Source organism: Pristiophorus japonicus, unplaced genomic scaffold (genome assembly GCF_044704955.1).
Source record: "Pristiophorus japonicus isolate sPriJap1 unplaced genomic scaffold, sPriJap1.hap1 HAP1_SCAFFOLD_1385, whole genome shotgun sequence".
Taxonomy (NCBI): Eukaryota; Metazoa; Chordata; class Chondrichthyes; family Pristiophoridae; genus Pristiophorus; species Pristiophorus japonicus.
In genome coordinates this window covers 7,011-28,472 of record NW_027251056.1, presented here as the reverse complement: position 1 = coordinate 28,472, position 21,462 = coordinate 7,011, and the positions used below count along the sequence as shown (strand labels likewise).

Below are 21,462 nucleotides of genomic sequence, written 5' to 3'. Positions count from 1 at the left end.
TCTCGTCTCGCGCCATCTCGGTAACGTTGACGGAAGGGTGTGTTTGTCTGGTCGATCACCCCAATGGGAAGGGGAGAGAGAGTGTGGAAGGGAGGGAGAGACGAAGGAGTGAGAGAGGGAAGGGAAAAGAGGGGACAGGGAGAAATATGGGAAGGAGAGAGTGGGAGGAAGCAGGGGAGAGAGAGGGAGAAGGGGAGAATCTGAAAGGAAAGGGAAAAGAGAGAGAGGGAGAGGAGAGCGGGGGAATGGGAAAGGGAGGAGGGAGAGGGAGAGTGAAAAGGCTGAGGTGGAAGGGGAGAGAGAGAGAGACAAGGGAAGGGGAAGGAGGGAGCGGTTAATGAGTGAGAGACGGGAAAAGTGAGATCGCGGGAAAGGGAGAGAGGGGTATAAAGATATAGAACGGGTCGTGACAGAGAGACGAGAAGAGGAGGGAGCCTGTTGTTCCAGGGTCAGTCTCAGAGTTGTTTAATATTTATAATTAAACCCCTTGTTAATTGACACTGAATTTAAATACTGAGCAGGCCCCCAGTGAGATTTGAACTCACTACCCCCTGGTTTACTAGACCAGTGCTCTAACCCCTGAGCTATGGAGCCACCTGCTCTGGAAAAGACAGGGTAAGGAGCAGGAACGGGGAAAGAGAGGGAATGGGGAAGGATTGGGGGAAGGGGGAAGTGGGAAGGGCAGAGAGTAGGGAAGGAGTGAGAGAGAGAGATGATGGGGAGTGAGATGGAAAGGGGAGAGAGATGGGAAGGAGAGAAGAGAATCTGAAAAGAAAGAGTAAGGTGAGCAGGGAAGGGTCTCAGAGCTGTTTAATATTTATTATTAAACCTCTTGTTAATTGATGGTGAATTTAAATACTGAGCCAGTTTTGAGTCGGCCCCAGTGAGATTTGAACTCATAACCTGCTGGTTGATAAAACCAGTATTCTAACCCCTGAGCTATGGGGCCACCTACCCTGGAGTGGCCCTGAGAAAGATTGGGGAAGGAGTCCGAAAGAGAGGGGAAGGGAAAAGAGTGGAATGAGTGGGAGACGGAGGGAAAGGGGAGAGAAAGAGGTGAAGGAGAGAGAGAGGGGGAAGGGGAGAGAGAGAGGGGAAGGAGAGAGAGGGGGGGAAGGTGAGAGAACATAAGAACATAAAATAAGAACATAAGAATTAGGAACAGGAGTAGGCCATCTAGCCCCTCGAGCCTGCTCCGCCATTCAACAAGATCATGGCTGATCTGGCCGTGGACTCAGCTCCACTTACCCGCCCGCTACCCGTAACCCTTAATTCCCTTATTGGTTAAAAATCTACAGCATGATCAAAAAATAAGCTCTGGCGTGCGGTTTACGGGGTAAAAAAAATGCATCAGTATCTGTTTGGGCTTAAGTTTGAGTTAGAAACTGACCATAAGCCACTCATATCGCTGTTCTCAGAGAGCAAAGGGATTAATACCAATGCCTCTGCTCGCATCCAAAGATGGGCGCTCACGCTGTCTGCATATAACTATGTAATCCGCCACAGGCCTGGCACAGAGAACTGCACTGATGCTTTCAGTCAGCTACCATTGCCCACCACCGGGGCGGAAATGGCACAGCCTGCAGAGTTGCGCTGGGTGATGGATGGATTTGAAACGAAAAGTCACCCGCTACGGCCCGCCAGATCAGGACCTGGACCAGCCAGGATCCTTTACTGTCCCTTGTAAAAAAAAAACTGTGTCCTCTATGGGAGCTGGTCCAGCGTCCCAGCGGAGATGCATGAAGAGATCAAGCTGTTCCAGCAGATTTTTCCCAGCCAGCTTCTGCCAAACAGTGTGGGGCCATCTCCTGGCACAATCCATAGTGGTAGTTCGTGCACCGCTCCATCATAGGAGACTTTTACTGCTGCGCTGCCAATTACAGGGATCAGCTCTTTGGTGCAAGTTCTCAGCTTGGTATGAATAGGGCTCAGCTTGGGCCTGTGTGCCTTGTTGCACCACAGCCTGTCGAAAGCATTTTTGCTCATGATAGACTGACTCGCACCCGTGTCCAATTCCATGGATCCTGGAATTCCGTTCAGCTCAACTTTTAACATGATCGGTGGACGTTTCGTGGTGAAGGTGTGCACCCCGTACACCTCTGCCTCCTCGGTTCGAGTCTCCAGTTCAGCCTGATCCGCCATGGATCGGCCTTCCTCTGCAACCTGGTGGTTTGCAGGGTTTGCAGCTCGTCTGCACATTCGCTGGAGGTGTCCCATTGTTCCACAGCCTTTGCACGCATAGTGTTTGAAGCGGCACTGATGGGCTCGATGATCACCTCCACAACGCCAACAAGGTGTTAATCGCCTCGCTATCGTTATGGCTTTGCTCAGGTTCGGTGTTTCAACAGTCAATAGTTTGCGAAGGATAACCTCATGGCCAATGCCAAGCACAAAAAAGTCTCTTAGCATTTGCTCCAGGAATCCATCGGGTTCGCAATGGCCCGCAAGGTGCCTTAGTTCGGCGACATAGAAACATAGAAACATAGAAAATAGGTGCAGGAGTAGGCCATTCAGCCCTTCTAGCCTGCACCGCCATTCAATGAGTTCATGGCTGAACATGCAACTTCAGTACCCCATTCCTGCTTTCTCGCCATACCCCTTGATCCCCCGAGTAGTAAGGACTACATCTAACTCTTTTTTGAATATATTTAGTGAATTGGCCTCAACAACTTTCTGTGGTAGAGAATTCCACAGGTTCACCACTCTCTGGGTGAAGAAGTCTCTCCTCATCTCGGTCCTAAATGGCTTACCCCTTATCCTTAGACTGTGACCCCTGGTTCTGGACTTCCCCAACATTGGGAACATTCTTCCTGCATCTAACCTGTCTAAACCCATCAGAATTTTAAACGTTTCTATGAGGTCTCCTCTCATTCTTCTGAACTCCAGTGAATACAAGCCCAGTTGATCCAGTCTTTCTTGATAGGTCAGTCCCGCCATCCCGGGAATCAGTCTGGTGAACCTTCGCTGCACTCCCTCAATAGCAAGAATGTCCTTCCTCAGGTTAGGAGACCAAAACTGTACACAATACTCCAGGTGTGGCCTCACCAAGGCCCTGTACAACTGTAGCAACACCTCCCTGCCCCTGTACTCAAATCCCCTCGCTATGAAGGCCAACATGCCATTTGCTTTCTTCACCGCCTGCTGTACCTGCATGCCAACCTTCAATGACTGATGTACCACGACACCCAGGTCTCGTTGCACCTCCCCTTTTGTTAATCTGTCACCATTCAGATAATAGTCTGTCTCTCTGTTTTTACCCACCAAAGTGGATAACCTCACATTTATCCACGTTAAACTTCATCTGCCATGCATTTGCCCATGTAAAATCGATACCTTGCCATCAGAACGCTCTCCTTCGGATTTCGGTGCTCCCGGACCAGTGTACACAGTTCTTCATACGATTTGGTTGTTGGTTGCAGCAAAGCAAGAAGATTCTTTATGAGGCCATAGGTTGTAGCTCGGCAGACGATGAGGAGGATCGCCCTTCGTTTGGCAACATTCTCATTCTCTTCCAGCTCGTTGGCCACGAAGTATTGGTCGAGCCGCTCCATGAAGGCCTCCCAATCGTCACCTTCTGAGAATTTCTCCAGGGTACCAACAGTTCTCTGCATTTTCGCGTGATGGTTCGTTATCTATTATGCGTCGCCAGTTGTTATGTCTCAAATAAAGCACTGTGACTGAGTACGGTAGACTTGAGTAAATGTGACCTCCGTCTCTTTATTCTGACTCCAGAGTGCTGACACAGCATGGGAGGGCCTGCTTATATGCAGTGCTCCCAAGGAATGCTAGGATCCCTTGGGACTCCAACAGATGCGCCCTCTGGTGGTGGTAGAATGCTGGTTCCAAGGTGTTGCAAACATAACACATACCTTCCCCTCTCTCTCTCTCCCTTCCCATCTCTCTGCCTTCTCTCTCTCTCCCTTTCCCCGTCTCTCTCTCTCACTCCTTTCCCTCTCACTCCCCTTCTCGCTCCCCCCCTTCCCCTCTCCCTTCTCGCTCTCCACTTCCCTCTATGTTTATCTCACCGTGCCATTCTCTCTCCCCTTCCCCCTCTATCCCTCCCCTTCCTCTCTCCCTTTCCCTCTCTCCCCTTCCCCCTCGAGAGACAGAGAATGTGAGCGACAGAGAGAAAAAGAGAGAGAGAGAGAGAGACACACACACACAGAGAGTCAACTACAGAGACTCAGCCCCAGAACTGGTGGTTCCATAACTCAGGGGTTAGAGCACTGAAATTGTGATCCAGGTGGTTGTGAATTCAAATCTCCCTGAATCCTACTCAAAATTAGCTCAGTGTTGATATTTGCCATCAATTAACAAGGGCTTTATTTATAAATATCAAACAGCTCCGAGACCGACCCGAAAACTACAGGCTCTCGATTTCTCACTCTCTGCCTTCCCAGTCTCTTTTTCACACCTCCTCTCTCTGCCTCTCCACTTACTCTCTCGCTATCCCTTCCCCTCTCCTTCCCTTCTCTCTCTCTTTTCCCTTCTGCCACTCTCCTTCCTCTCTCTCACCCCCTCCCCTCAATCTCCCCTTCCCCTCTCTCTCTTCTCTCTGCCTCTCCCCTTCTCCCTTCCCCTCTCTCTCCCCCTTCCTCTCTCTCTCCTCTTCCCCCTTTTCACTCTCTCCCTCACCCTTTCTTCCTCTCTCTCCCTTCCCTCCTCTCTCTCTCACTCCTTCCCCTCTCTCTCCTCTTCCCCCTTTCTCTCCAATCCCATCTCTCTCTCCCCTCCCCCCTCTCCACTTCTCTCTCTCCACTCCCCCTTCTCTCTCTCTTCCCCTCTCCCTCTCTCTCTCTCTCGTACCCCTTCACTCTCTCTTCCCCCTCTCTCCCTTTTCCCGTCTCTCTCTCTCTCTCTCACTCCTTTCCCTCTCACGACCCCCTCTTGCTCTCCCCTTCCCCTCTCCCTTCTCACTCTCCACTTTCCTCTCTGTCTATCTCCCCTTCCCCTCTCTTCCCTTCTCTCTCCCTTTCCCCCACTCTCTCATCGTACCATTCTCTCTCACTTTCCCCCTCTATCTCTCCCCTTCCTCTCTCCCTTAACTCCTCTATCTCTCTCCCTTTGCCTCTCTCTCCCCCTCCCCTCTCTTTCCTTCACTCTCATAGAAACTTAGAAAATAGATGCAGGAGCAGGCCATTCGGCCCTTCGAGCCTGCACCACCATTCAATGTGTTCGTGGCTGATCATGCAACTTCAGTACCCCATTCCTGCTTTCTCTCCATACCCCCTGATCCCTTTAGCCGTAAGGGTCACATCGAACTCCCTTTTGAATATATCTAACGAACTGGCCTCAACAACTTTCTGCGGTAGAGAATTCCACAGGTTCACAATCTCTCTAAGTGAAGAAGTTTCTCCTCATCTCGGTCCTAAATGGCTTACCCCTTCTCCTTAGATTGTGACCCCTGGTTCTGGACTTCCCCAACATCGGGAACATTCTTCCCGCATCTAACCTGTCCAGTCCCGTCAGAATTTTAAACGTTTCGATGAGATCCCCTCTCATTCTTCTAAATTCCAGTGAACATAAGCCTTGTCGATCCAGTCTTTCTTCATATGTCAGTCCTGCCATCCCGGGAATCAGTCTGGTGAACCTTCGCTGCACTCCCTCAATAGCAAGAATGTCCTTCCTCAGATTAGGAGACCAAAACTGAACACAATATTCCAGGTGAGGCCTCACCAAGGCACTGTACAACTGCAGTAAGACCTCCCTGCTCCTATACTCAAATCTTCTCGCTATGAAGGCCAACATGCCATTTGCCGTCTTCACCGCCTGCTGTACCTGCATGCCAACTTTCAATGACTGATGTACCATGACATCCAGGTCTCGTTGCACCTCCCCTTTTGTTAATCTGTCACCATTCAGATAATATTCTGCCTTCCTGTTTTTGCCACCAAAGTGGATAACCTCACATTTATCCACATTATACTGCATCTGCCATGCATTTGCCCACTCACCTAATCTGTCCAAGTCACCCTACAGCCTCTTAGCAACCTCTTCACAGCTCACTCTGCCACTCAGCTTAGCGTCATCTGCAAACTTGGAGATATTGCACCCAATTCCTTCATCTAAATCATTGATGTATATTGTAAATATAGCTGGGGTCCCAGCACTGAACCCTGCGGCACCCCACTAGTCACTGCCTGCCATTCTGAAAAGGACCCGTTTATTCCTACTCTCTGCTTCCTGTCTGCCAACCAGTTCTCTATCCACGTCAGTACATTGCCCCCAATACCATGTGCTTTAATTTTGCACACCAATCTCTTGTGTGGGACCTTGTCAAAAGCCTTTTGAAAGTCCAAATGCACCACATTCACTGGTTCTCCCTTGTCCACTCTACTAGTTACATCCTCAAAAAATTCCAGAAGATTTGTCAAGCATGATTTCCCTTTCCTCCAATCCCTCACCCTTTCCCCTCTATCTCTCCCCTTCCTCTCCCCCTTAACCCCTCCACTCACTCTCCCTTCCCCCTCTCGCTACCTCTCCCCTCCGCTCACTCTCCTTCCCCCTTTCTCTCTCACACTTCCCCTTTCCTGTCTCTCTCTCTACCCTCCCCTCTCTCCACTTCTCTCTCTCCACTCCCCCGCTCTCTCTCCCTTCCCCTCCCTTCTCTCTCTCATACCCCTTCTCTCTCTCTTCCCCCTCTCTCCCTTTTCCTGTTTCTCTCTCACTCCTTTCCCTCTCACGACCCCCTCTCGCTCTCCCCTTCTCACTTTCCACTTCCCTCTCTGTCTATCTCCTCTTCCCTTCCCTCTCCCTTTTCCCCATTTCCCTCACTGTACCATTCTCTCTCCTCTTCCCCCTCGAGAGACAGAGAGAAAGTGAGCGACAGAGGGAAAGAGAGACACATAGACAGCTAGCTCTCGCTCCATAGCTCCGGGGTTAAAGCACTGATCTTGTAAACCAGCGGTCACAAGTTCAAAGCTCACTGTGGCTTGTTCAGTATTTAGATTCACTGTCAATTAACAAGTAATTTAATTATAAATATTAAACAGCTCTGCGACTGACCTGGGAACTGCAGGCCCTCAATTTCTCTCTTCTCTTCCCCATCACTGCCCTTTAATTTTCTCTTTCTCTCTCCTTCTCCCTTTCTCACTCCCTCTCTCTCTGCCCTTCCCCCCTTTTCCCCCTCTCTCTCCCCCGCCTCTCTCTTTCCTTCTCCCTCTATCTCTATCCATCCCCTCTCCCTCTCTCCCCCCTTCCCCCGCTCCGTTTTTCCCTTCTGACTCTCCCTTTCTCTCTCCCCATCCCCTCTTTCTATCCCTTCTCCACTCTCTCCCTTCCCTCTCTCTCCCCTACTCTCTCTCCCTCTCTCACTTCCCCTCTCTCTCCCTTGCCTCTCTCTCCCCTTCAACACTCTCTAATTGCCTCTCTCTCCCCTTCAACACTCTCTCCTTCCCCCTCTCTCTCCCCTACCCCCTCTCTCTCCCCTTCAACTCTCTCCCCTTCCCCCTCTCTCTCCCCTTCAACTCTCTCCCCTTCCCCCTCTCTCTCCCCTTCCCCCTCTCTCTCCCCTTCTCCTCGCTCTCCCTTCTCTCTCTCTCTCTTTTCCCATCTGCCTCTATCCTTCTCCTCTCTCTCCCCCCCACCAATTTCCCCTTCCCCTCTCTCTCTTTCCTCTCTCTCTCCCCTTCCCCCTTTCACTCTCCCTTTCCTCCTCTCTCTCCCCTTCCCCCTCTCTGTCTCCCTTTTCCCTTCAGGCTCTTTCCTTCCCCTCTCTCTCCCCCTCCGCCCAATCTCCCCTTCCACTCTCTCTCTTCCCTCGCTCTTTCTTCTTCCCCCTTTCACTCCCCCTTCCCCCTTTTCACTCTCTCCCTCTCCCTTTCTTCCTCTCTCTCCCTTCCCTCCTCTCTCTCTCTCACTCCTACCTCTCTCTCCCCTTCCCCCTCTCTCTCCACTCCCATCTCTCTCTCACCTTCCCTCTCTCCACTTCTCTCTCTCCAGCCCCCCCTCTCTCTCTCCGTCCCTCCCTCACTCTCTCTCGTACCCCTTCACTCTCTCTTCCCCCTTCTCCCCCTTTTCCCATCTTTCCCTCTCAAGACCCCCTTCTCGCTCTCCCCTTCCCCTCTCTGTCTATCTCTCCTTCTCCTCTCTTCCCTTCCCTCTCTCTTTCCCCCACTCCCTCACCGTACCATTCTCTCCCTCGCCTTCAAAGTTAGCTCAGTCTTTCAATTGATAAGGGCTTCAATTATAAGCTGCGCTGTAAATACTCTGTAAGACTACAAACCTCTCAACCGACGAGCTTTAATTGAGACATTCTCACGTTAAACACCACAGCTAAAGAAATCAACTCGTAATGGGGCGTAAGGCTCCCAATCCGGCAAAATCAGCTGATTGGCCGCTTCTGCGAGAAATAATTTTGGAGAACCCTTGCCCCCACCCTAACCTGAATTTCAATCTTTCAACACGCTGCAGGTTGTGACATAAGAAGCACTGTCATCGACTCACGACAGGCCTGAGGGGGGGTCAAACTGCCAAGTGAGTAGATTGACAAGTATCTATGTGGCCATGTCAACATGCAACACATCAACTTCCAGGGCAATGTGTTTACACTGGCTCTTATAAGCGAGCTGACATAATGTGAATAAAAATTCCACCTTTCGAATGTCTGATCAGAAGTGCTTTCAAGCTTCCAGTTTTCAAAGTATTGATTCATGCTGTTACACAGGATAGCTCATTGAATGTATTCAAGTCACAGATAGATAGATTTTTAACCAATAAGGGAATTGAGGGTTACGGGGAGCGGGCGGGTAAGTGGAGCTGAGTCCACGGCCAGATCAGCCGTGATCTTGTTGAATGGCGGAGCAGGCTCGAGGGGCTAGATGGCCTACTCCTGTTCCTAATTCTTATGTTCTTATGTTATGTTCTTATGAGGAGAAACTTCTTCACCCAGAGACTGGTGAACCTGTGGAATTCTCAAACACAGAAAGTTGTTGAGGCCAATTCATTCAAAAAGGAGTTAGACGTAGTCCTTACTACTAGGGGGATCAAGGGGTATGGCGAGAAAGCAGGAATGGGGTACTGAAGTTGTATGTTCAGCCATGAACTCATTGAATGGCGGTGCAGGCTCGAAGGGCCGAATGGCCTACTCCTGCACCTATTTTCTATGTTTCTATGTTTCTAAGGTGATGGGCTGTGAAGAGAGGAAGGTGATGGTGATGTGAAGAGAAGTGATGATTTCATAGGGAGAAGCTGATGATGTCATAGGGAGAAAGTGATGATGTAATAGGGAGAAGGTGATAATGTCACAGGGAGAAAGTGATGATGTCATAGGGAGGTGATGATGTCATAGGGAGAAGGTGATTATGTAATAGGTGAAGGTGATGATGTCATAGGGAGAAGGTGATGACGGCACAGGGAGAAGGTGATGATGTCATAGGGAGAAGGTGATGATGGCACAGGGAGAAGGTGATGATGTCATAGGGATTAGGTGATGATGGCATAGGGAGAAGGTGATGATGGCACAGGGAGAAGGTGATGATGTCATAGGGATTAGGTGATGATGGCATAGGGAGAAGGTGATTATGTAATAGGGAGAAGGTGATGATGTCATAAGGAGAAGGTGATGATGGCACAGGGAGAAGATGATTATGTAATAGGGAAAGGTGATGATGTCATAGGGAGAAGGTGATGATGGCACAGCGAGAAGGTGATGATGTCATAGGGATTAGGTGATGATGTCACAGGGAGAAGGTGACGATGTCATAGGGAGAAGGTGATTATGTAATAGGGATAAGGTGATGATGTCATAGAGAGAAGGTGATGATGGCACAGGGAGAAGGTGGTGATATCATAGGGAGAATGTGATGATGTCATTGGTAGAAGGTGATGATGTCATAGGGAGTAGGTGATAATGGCACAGGGAGAAGGTGATGATGTCATAGGGAGCAGGTGATTATGTAATAGTGGAAGGTGATGATGTCATAGGGAGTCGGTGATAATGGTACATGGACAAGGTGATGATGACACAGGGAGAGGGTGATGATATCATAGGGAGAAGGTGATTTTGTAATAGGGATAAGGTGATGATATCATAGGGAGAAGGTGATTATGGCACAGGGAAAGGGTGATTATATCATAGGGAGAAGGTGATTATGTAATAGGGATAAGGTAATGATGTCATAGGGAGAAGGTGATGATGGCACAGGGAGAAGGTGATGATATCATAGGGAGAAGGTGATTATGTAATAGGGATAAGGTGATGATATCATAGGGAGAAGGTGATTATGTAATAGGGATAAGGTGATGATGTCATAGGGAGAAGGTGATGATGGCACAGGGAAAGGGTGATTATATCTATGTAATAGGGATAAGGTGATGATGTCATAGGGAGAAGGTGATGATGGCACAGGGAGAAGGTGATGATATCATAGGGAGAAGGTGATTATGTAATAGGGATAAGGTGATGATATCATAGGGAGAAGGTGATTATGTAATAGGGATAAGGTGATGATATCATAGGGAGAAGGTGATGATGGCACAGGGAGAAGGTGATGATATCATAGGGAGTAGGCGATAATGGCACAGGGAGAAGGCGATGATATCATAGGGAGAAGGTGATTATGTAATAGGGATAAGGTGATGATGTCATAGGGAGAAGGTGATGATGGCACAGAGAGAAGGTGATGATATCATAGGGAGTAGGTGATAATGGCACAGGGAGAAGGTGATGATGTCATAGGGAGAAGGTGATGATGGCACAGGGAGAAGGTGATGATATCATAGGGAGAAGGTGATTATGTAATAGGGATAAGGTGATGATATCATAGGGAGAAGGTGATTATGTAATAGGGATAAGGTGATGATGTCATAGGGAGAAGGTGATAATGGCACAGGGAGAGGGTGATTATATCATAGGGAGAAGGTGATTATGTAATAGGGATAAGGTGATGATATCATAGGGAGAAGGTGATTATGTAATAGGGATAAGGTGATGATATCATAGGGAGAAGGTGATTATGTAATAGGGATAAGGTGATGATATCATAGGGAGAAGGTGATTATGTAATAGGGATAAGGTGATGATGTCATAGGGAGAAGGTGATAATGGCACAGGGAGAGGGTGATTATATCATAGGGAGAAGGTGATTATGTAATAGGGATAAGGTGATGATGTCATAGGGAGAAGGTGATGATGGCACAGGGAGAAGGTGATGATATCATAGGGAGTAGGCGATAATGGCACAGGGAGAAGGTGATGATATCATAGGGAGAAGGTGATTATGTAATTGGGATAAGGTGATGATGTCATAGGGAGAAGGTGATGATGGCACAGAGAGAAGGTGATATCATAGGGAGAAGCTGATGATGTCATAGGGAGAAGGTGATGATATCACATGGACAAGGTGATGATGGCACAGCGAGAGGGTGATGATGGCACAGGGAGAGGGTGATGATGGCACAGGGAGAGGGTGATGATGTCATAGGCAGAAGGTGATGATATCACATGGACAAGGTGATGATGGCACAGGGAGAGGGTGATGATGGCACAGGGAGAGGGTGATGATGGCACAGGGAGAGGGTGATATCATAGGGAGAAGGTGATGATGGCACAGGGAGAAGGTGATGATCGACAGTCATTTTCCAACATTCCATTGACTCTGGATCAGTTCCTATGGAGTGGAGGGTAGCCAATGTAACCCCACTTTTTAAAAAAGGAGGGAGAGAGAAAACAGGGAATTATAGACCGGTCAGCCTGACCTCAGTCGTGGGTAAAATGATGGAATCAATTATTAAGGATGTCATAGCAGTGCATCTGGAAAATGGTGACATGATAGGTCCAAGTCAGCATGGATTTGTGAAAGGGAAATCATGCTTGACAAATCTTCTGGAATTTTTTGAGGATGTTTCCAGTAAAGTGGACAAAGGAGAACCAGTTGATGTGGTATATTTGGACTTTCAGAAGGCTTTCGACAAGGTCCCACACAAGAGATTAATGTGCAAAGTTAAAGCACATGGGATTGGGGGTAGTGTGCTGACGTGGATTGAGAACTGGTTGTCAGACAGGAAGCAAAGAGTAGGAGTAAACGGGTACTTTTCAGAATGGCAGGCAGTGACTAGTGGAGTGCCGCAAGGTTCTGTGCTGGGGCCCCAGCTGTTTACACTGTACATTAATGATTTAGACGAGGGGACTAAATGCAGTATCTCCAAATTTGCGGATGATACTAAGTTGGGTGGCAGTGTGAGCTGCGAGGAGGATTCTATTAGGCTGCAGAGTGACTTGGATAGGTTAGGTGAGTGGGCAAATGCATGGCAGATGAAGTATAATGTGGATAAATGTGAGGTTATCCACTTTGGTGGTAAAAACAGAGAGACAGACTATTATCTGAATGGTGACAGATTAGGAAAAGGGAAGGTGCAACGAGACCTGGGTGTCATGGTACATCAGTCATTGAAGGTTAGCATGCAGGTACAGCAGGCGGTTAAGAAAGCAAATGGCATGTTGGCCTTCATAGCGAGGGGATTTGAATACAGGGGCAGGGAGGTGTTGCTACAGTTGTACAGGGCCTTGGTGAGGCCACACCTGGAGTATTGTGTACAGTTTTGGTCTCCTAACTTGAGGAAGGACATTCTTGCTATTGAGGGAGTGCAGCGAAGGTTCACCAGACTGATTCCCGGGATGGCGGGACTGACCTATCAAGAAAGATTGGATCAACAGGGCTTGTATTCACTGGAGTTCAGAAGAATGAGAGGGGACCTCATAGAAACGTTTAAAATTCTGACGGGTTTAGACAGGTTAGATGCAGAAAGAATGTTCCCAATGTTGGGGAAGTCCAGAACCAGGGGTCACAGTCTGAGGATAAGGGGTAAGCCATTTAGGACCGAGATGAGGAGAAACTTCTTCACCCAGAGAGTGGTGAACCTGTGGAATTCTCTACCACAGAAAGTAGTTGAGGCCAATTCACTAAATATATTCAAAAGGGAGTTAGATGAAGTCCTTACTACTCGGGGGATCAAGGGTTATGGCGAGAAAGCAGGAAGGGGGTACTGAAGTTTCATGTTCAGCCATGAACTCATTGAATGGCGGTGCAGGCTAGAAGGGCTGAATGGCCTGCTCCTGCACCTATTTTCTATGTTTCTATGTTTCTATAGGGAGTAGGCGATAATGGCACAGGGAGAAGGCGATGATATCATAGGGAGAAGGTGATTATGTAATAGGGATAAGGTGATGATGTCATAGGGAGTAGGTGATAATGGCACAGGGAGAAGGTGATGATGTCATAGGGAGAAGGTGATGATGGCACAGGGAGAAGGTGATGATATCATAGGGAGAAGGTGATTATGTAATAGGGATAAGGTGATGGTATCATAGGGAGAAGGTGATTATGTAATAGGGATAAGGTGATGATGTCATAGGGAGACGGTGATTATGTAATAGGGATAAGGTGATGATGTCATAGGGAGAAGGTGATAATGGCACAGGGAGAGGGTAATGATATCATAGGGAGAAGGTGATTATGTAATAGGGATAAGGTGATGATGGCACAGGGAGAAGGTGATGATATCATAGGGAGTAGGCAATAATGGCACAGGGAGAAGGCGATAATGACACAGGGAGAAGGTGATGATGGCACAGGGAGAAGGTGATAATGGCACAGGGAGAAGGTGATGATGGCACAGGGAGAAGGTGATGATGGCACAGGGAGAGGGTGATGATGGCATAGGGAGAAGGTGATGATGGCACAGGGAGAAGGTGATGATGTCATAGGGAGTAGGTGATAATGGCACAGGGAGAAGGTGATGATATCATAAGGAGAAGGTGATAATGGCACAGGGAGAAGGTGATGATATCATAGGGAGAAGGTGATGATGGCACAGGGAGAGGGTGATGATGTCATAGGGAGAAGGTGATAATGGCACAGGGAGAAGGTGATGATGGCACAGGGAGAGGGTGCTGATGGCACAGGGAGAGGGTGATGATGGCACAGGGAGAGGGTAATGTCATAGGGAGAAGGTGATGATGGCACAGGGAGAAGGTGATGATATCATAGGGAGAAGGTGATGATGGCACAGGGAGTAGGCGATAATGGCACAGGGAGAAGGTGATGATGGCACAGGGAGAGGGTGATAATGGCACAGGGAGAGGGTGATGATGTCATAGGGAGAAGCTGATGATGTCATAGGCAGAAGGTGATGATATCACATGGACAAGGTGATGATGGCACAAGGAGAGGGTGATGATATCATAGGGAGAGGCTGATGATGGCACAGGGAGAGGGTGATGATGTCATAGGAAGAAGCTGATGATGTCATAGGGAGAAGGTGATGATATCACATGGACAAGGTGATGATGGCACAGGGAGAGGGTGATGATGTCATAGGGAGAAGGTGATGATGGCACAGTGAGAGGGTGATGATGTCATAGGGAGAAGGTGATGATATCACATGGACAAGGTGATGATGGCACAGGGAGAGGGTGATGATGTCATAGGGAGAGGGTGATGATGTCATAGGGAGAAGGTGATGATATCACATGGACAAGGTGATGATGGCACAGGGAGAGGGTGATGATGTCACAGGGAGAGGGTGATGATGCAATCGAATGGTGATGATTTGACGGTGAACGAGCTGACGTTTGGAGAGAAGGAACGTGCTGACGTAATACGCGCGGCCAATTTAAGAGGCAGAACGAGATGACGTGTCGCGGAGAGGGCGGAGCGCGGTGACGTCAGACGCAGGGCCGATGGCCGCCGTTTTCGACATCGACCTGGGCCCCGAGAGTGAGGAGGTAAATGTTCAATTATATCAATATATATCGTGTTATATAGTGTTTTACATAGTGTGTGTGTTATATAGTGTTTTATATAGTGTGTGTTATATAGTGTTTTATATAGTGTGTGTGTGTTATATAGTGTTTTATATAGTGTGTGTTATATAGTGTTTTATATAGTGTGTGTGTTATACAGTGTTTTATATAGTGTGTGTTATATAGTGTTTTATATAGTGTGTGTGTGTTATATAGTGTTTTATATAGTGTGTGTTATATAGTGTTTTATATAGTGTGTGTGTTATACAGTGTTTTATATAGTGTGTGTTATATAGTGTTTTATATAGTGTGTGTGTTATACAGTGTTTTATATAGTGTGTGTTATATAGTGTTTTATATAGTGTGTGTGTGTTATACAGTGTTTTATATAGTGTGTGTGTGTTATATAGTGTTTTATATAGTGTGTGTGTTATATAGTGTTTTATATAGTGTGTGTGTGTTATACAGTGTTTTATATAGTGTGTGTGTGTTATATAGTGTTTTATATAGTGTGTGTGTTATACAGTGTTTTATATAGTGTGTGTTATATAGTGTTTTATATAGTGTGTGTGTTATACAGTGTTTTATATAGTGTGTGTTATATAGTGTTTTATATAGTGTGTGTGTGTTATACAGTGTTTTATATAGTGTGTGTGTGTTATACAGTGTTTTATATAGTGTGTGTTATATAGTGTTTTATATAGTGTGTGTGTGTTATATAGTGTTTTATATAGTGTGTGTGTGTTATACAGTGTTTTATATAGTGTGTGTTATATAGTGTTTTATATAGTGTGTGTGTTATACAGTGTTTTATATAGTGTGTGTTATATAGTGTTTTATATAGTGTGTGTGTGTTATACAGTGTTTTATATAGTGTGTGTTATATAGTGTTTTATATAGTGTGTGTGTGTTATATAGTGTTTTATATAGTGTGTGTTATATAGTGTTTTATATAGTGTGTGTGTTATACAGTGTTTTATATAGTGTGTGTTATATAGTGTTTTATATAGTGTGTGTGTGTTATATAGTGTTTTATATAGTGTGTGTTATATAGTGTTTTATATAGTGTGTGTGTTATACAGTGTTTTATATAGTGTGTGTTATATAGTGTTTTATATAGTGTGTGTGTTATACAGTGTTTTATATAGTGTGTGTTATATAGTGTTTTATATAGTGTGTGTGTGTTATACAGTGTTTTATATAGTGTGTGTTATATAGTGTTTTATATAGTGTGTGTGTGTTATATAGTGTTTTATATAGTGTGTGTTATATAGTGTTTTATATAGTGTGTGTGTTATACAGTGTTTTATATAGTGTGTGTTATATAGTGTTTTATATAGTGTGTGTGTGTTATATAGTGTTTTATATAGTGTGTGTGTTATAGTGTTTTATATAGTGTGTGTGTTATAGTGTTTTATATAGTGTGTGTGTTATACAGTGTTTTATATAGTGTGTGTGTTATACAGTGTTTTATATAGTGTGTGTGTTATATAGTGTTTTATATAGTGTGTGTGTTATAGTGTTTTATATAGTGTGTGTGTTATACAGTGTTTTATATAGTGTGTGTGTTATAGTGTTTTATATAGTGTGTGTGTTATACAGTGTTTTATATAGTGTGTGTTATATAGTGTTTTATATAGTGTGTGTGTTATACAGTGTTTTATATAGTGTGTGTTATATAGTGTGTGTGTTATATAGTGTTTTATATAGTGTGTGTTATATAGTGTTTTATATAGTGTGTGTGTGTTATATAGTGTTTTATATAGTGTGTGTTATATAGTGTTTTATATAGTGTGTGTTATATAGTGTGTTATATAGTGTGTGTGTTATATAGTGTTTTATATAGTGTGTGTTATATAGTGTTTTATATAGTGTGTGTGTGTTATATAGTGTGTTATATAGTGTGTGTGTTATATAGTGTTTTATATAGTGTGTGTGTGTGTTATATAGTGTTTTATATAGTGTGTGTGTGTGTTATATAGTGTTTTATATAGTGTGTGTTATATAGTGTTTTATATAGTGTGTGTTATATAGTGTTTTATATAGTGTGTGTTATATAGTGTTTTATATAGTGTGTTATATAGTGTTTTATATAGTGTGTGTTATATAGTGTTTTATATAGTGTGTGTGTTATATAGTGTTTTATATAGTGTGTGTGTGTTATATAGTGTGTTATATAGTGTGTGTGTGTGTTATATAGTGTTTTATATAGTGTGTGTTATATAGTGTTTATATAGTGTGTGTGTGTGTTATATAGTGTTTTATATAGTGTGTGTTATATAGTGTTTTATAGTGTGTGTGTTATATAGTGTTTTATATAGTGTGTGTTATATAGTGTTTTATATAGTGTGTGTGTTATATAGTGTTTTATATAGTGTGTGTGTGTTATAGTGTTTTATATAGTGTGTGTGTTATATAGTGTTTTATATAGTGTGTGTGTTATACAGTGTTTTATATAGTGTGTGTTATATAGTGTTTTATATAGTGTGTGTGTTATATAGTGTGTTATATAGTGTGTGTGTTATATAGTGTTTTATATAGTGTGTGTGTGTGTTATATAGTGTTTTATATAGTGTGTGTTATATAGTGTTTTATATAGTGTGTGTGTTATATAGTGTTTTATATAGTGTGTGTGTTATACAGTGTTTTATATAGTGTGTGTTATATAGTGTTTTATATAGTGTGTGTGTGTTATATAGTGTGTTATATAGTGTGTGTGTTATAAGTGTTTTATATAGTGTGTGTGTGTGTTATATAGTGTTTTATATAGTGTGTGTTATATAGTGTTTTATATAGTGTTTTATATAGTGTGTGTTATATAGTGTTTTATATAGTGTGTGTGTTATATAGTGTTTTATATAGTGTGTGTGTTATAGTGTTTTATATAGTGTGTGTGTTATAGTGTTTTATATAGTGTGTGTGTGTTATATAGTGTTTTATATAGTGTGTGTGTTATATAGTGTTTTATATAGTGTGTGTGTTATAGTGTTTTATATAGTGTGTGTGTGTTATATAGTGTTTTATATAGTGTGTGTGTTATATAGTGTTTTATATAGTGTGTGTTATATAGTGTTTTATATAGTGTGTGTGTGTTATAGTGTTTTATATAGTGTGTGTGTGTTATATAGTGTTTTATATAGTGTGTGTGTTATATAGTGTTTTATATAGTGTGTGTTATATAGTGTTTTATATAGTGTGTGTGTGTTATATAGTGTGTTATATAGTGTGTGTGTTATACAGTGTTTTATATAGTGTGTGTGTTATATAGTGTTTTATATAGTGTGTGTGTGTGTTATATAGTGTTTTATATAGTGTGTGTTATATAGTGTGTGTGTGTTATATAGTGTGTGTTATATAGTGTGTGTGTGTTATATAGTGTTTTATATAGTGTGTGTTATATAGTGTTTTATATAGTGTGTGTGTGTTATATAGTGTTTTATATAGTGTGTGTGTGTTATATAGTGTGTTATATAGTGTGTGTGTGTTATATAGTGTTTTATATAGTGTGTGTTATATAGTGTTTTATATAGTGTGTGTGTTATATAGTGTGTTATATAGTGTGTGTGTGTTATATAGTGTTTTATATAGTGTGTGTTATATAGTGTTTTATATAGTGTGTGTGTGTTATATAGTGTTTTATATAGTGTGTGTGTGTGTTATATAGTGTTTTATATAGTGTGTGGTATATTAGTGTTTTATATAGTGTGTGTTATATAGTGTTTTATATAGTGTGTGTGTGTGTTATATAGTGTTTTATATAGTGTGTGTTATATAGTGTTTTATATAGTGTGTGTTATATAGTGTTTTAATAGTGTGTGTTATATAGTGTTTTATATAGTGTGTGTTATATAGTGTTTTATATAGTGTGTTATATAGTGTTTTATATAGTGTGTGTTATATAGTGTTTATATATAGTGTGTGTGTGTGTTATATAGTGTTTTATATAGTGTGTGTGTGTTATATAGTGTTTTATATAGTGTGTGTGTGTGTGTATATAGTGTTTTATATAGTGTGTGTTATATAGTGTTTTATATAGTGTGTGTTATATAGTGTTTTATATAGTGTGTGTTATATAGTGTTTTATATAGTGTGTGTTATATAGTGTTTTATATAGTGTGTGTTATATAGTGTTTTATATAGTGTGTGTGTTATACAGTGTTTTATATAGTGTGTGTTATATAGTGTTTTATATAGTGTGTGTGTGTTATATAGTGTGTTATATAGTGTGTGTGTGTTATATAGTGTTTTATATAGTGTGTGTTTATATAGTGTGTGTGTGTTATATAGTGTTTTATATAGTGTGTGTGTGTTATAGTGTGTTATATAGTGTGTGTGTGTTATATAGTGTTTATATAGTGTGTGTTATATAGTGTGTGTGTGTTATATAGTGTTTTATATAGTGTGTGTTATATAGTGTTTTATATAGTGTGTGTATATAGTGTGTGTGTGTTATATAGTGTGTGTTATATAGTGTGTGTGTGTTATATAGTGTTTTATATAGTGTGTGTTATATAGTGTTTTATATAGTGTGTGTGTGTTATATAGTGTGTTATATAGTGTGTGTGTGTTATATAGTGTTTTATATAGTGTGTGTTATATAGTGTTTTATATAGTGTGTGTGTGTTATATAGTGTGTTATATAGTGTGTGTGTGTTATATAGTGTTTTATATAGTGTGTGTTATATAGTGTTTTATAGTGTGTGTGTGTTATATAGTGTTTTATATAGTGTGTGTGTGTTATATAGTGTTTATATAGTGTGTGTGTGTTATATAGTGTTTTATATAGTGTGTGTGTGTTATATAGTGTTTTATATAGTGTGTGTGTGTTATATAGTGTTTTATAGTGTGTGTGTGTTTATAGTGTTTTATATAGTGTGTGTTATATAGTGTGTGTGTGTTATATAGTGTTTTATATATTGTGTGTGTTATATAGTGTTTTATATAGTGTGTGTGTTATATAGTGTTTTATATAGTGTGTGTGTGTTATATAGTGTGTTATATAGTGTGTGTGTGTTATATAGTGTTTTATATAGTGTGTGTTATATAGTGTTTTATATAGTGTGTGTGTTATATAGTGTTTTATATAGTGTGTGTGTGTTATATAGTGTGTTATATAGTGTGTGTGTGTTATATAGTGTTTTATATAGTGTGTGTTATATAGTGTTTTATATAGTGTGTGTGTTATATAGTGTTTTATATAGTGTGTGTGTGTGTTATATAGTGTTTTATATAGTGTGTGTGTGTGTTATATAGTGTTTTATATAGTGTGTGTGTTATAAGTGTTTTATATAGTGTGTGTGTGTTATATAGTGTGTGTGTGTTATATAGTGTTTTATATAGTGTGTGTTATATAGTGTTTTATATAGTGTGTGTGTGTTATATAGTGTTTTATATAGTGTGTGTGTGTGTTATATAGTGTTTTATATAGTGTGTGTGTTATATAGTGTTTTATATAGTGTGTGTTATATAGTGTTTTATATAGTGTGTGTGTTATAGTGTTTTATATAGTGTGTGTGTGTTATATAGTGTGTTATATAGTGTGTGTGTGTTATATAGTGTTTTATATAGTGTGTGTGTTATATAGTGTTTTATATAGTGTGTGTGTTATATAGTGTTTTATATAGTGTGTGTGTGTGTTATATAGTGTTTTATATAGTGTGTGTGTGTGTTATATAGTGTTTTATATAGTGTGTGTGTTATATAGTGTTTTATATAGTGTGTGTGTTATATAGTGTTTTATATAGTGTGTGTGTTATATAGTGTTTTATATAGTGTGTGTGTTATATAGTGTTTTATATAGTGTGTGTGTGTGTTATATAGTGTTTTATATAGTGTGTGTGTTATATAGTGTTTTATATAGTGTGTGTTATATAGTGTTTTATATAGTGTGTGTGTTATATAGTGTTTTATATAGTGTGTGTGTTATATAGTGTTTTATATAGTGTGTGTGTTATATAGTGTTTTATATAGTGTGTGTGTGTGTGTGTTATATAGTGTTTTATATAGTGTGTGTGTTATATAGTGTTTTATATAGTGTGTGTGTGTTATATAGTGTTTTATATAGTGTGTGTTATATAGTGTTTTATATAGTGTGTGTTATATAGTGTTTTATATAGTGTGTGTGTTATATAGTGTTTTATATAGTGTGTGTGTGTGTTATATAGTGTTTTATATAGTGTGTGTGTTATATAGTGTTTTATATAGTGTGTGTGTGTGTTATATAGTGTGTTTATATAGTGTGTGTGTGTGTGTTTATATAGTGTGTTATATAGTGTTTTATATAGTGTGTGTGTTATATAGTGTTTTATATAGTGTGTGTGTTATATAGTGTTTTATATAGTGTGTGTGTGTGTTATATAGTGTTTTATATAGTGTGTGTGTGTTATATAGTGTTTTATATAGTGTGTGTGTTATATAGTGTGTGTGTTATACAGTGTTTTATATAGTGTGTGTTATATAGTGTTTTATATAGTGTGTGTGTTATATAGTGTTTTATATAGTGTGTGTGTGTTATATAGTGTTTTATATAGTGTGTGTGTGTTATATAGTGTGTTATATAGTGTGTTATATAGTGTTTTATATAGTGTTTTATATAGTGTGTGTTATATAGTGTTTTATATAGTGTGTGTGTTTATATAGTGTTTTATATAGTGTGTGTGTGTGTGTTATATAGTGTGTTATATAGTGTTTTATATAGTGTGTGTGTGTGTTATATAGTG

At 41.7% G+C, this 21,462-nt stretch overlaps 1 non-coding gene across 1 annotated transcript; it reads right to left on the bottom strand.

The window, feature by feature from the left end:
- Positions 1–519: 519 nt before the first annotated feature.
- Positions 520–594, bottom strand: trnat-agu (transfer RNA threonine (anticodon AGU)). Its single transcript has one exon. It is a non-coding gene; the product is annotated as a tRNA-Thr (tRNA).
- Between the last annotated feature and the right edge of the window lie 20,868 nt (positions 595–21,462).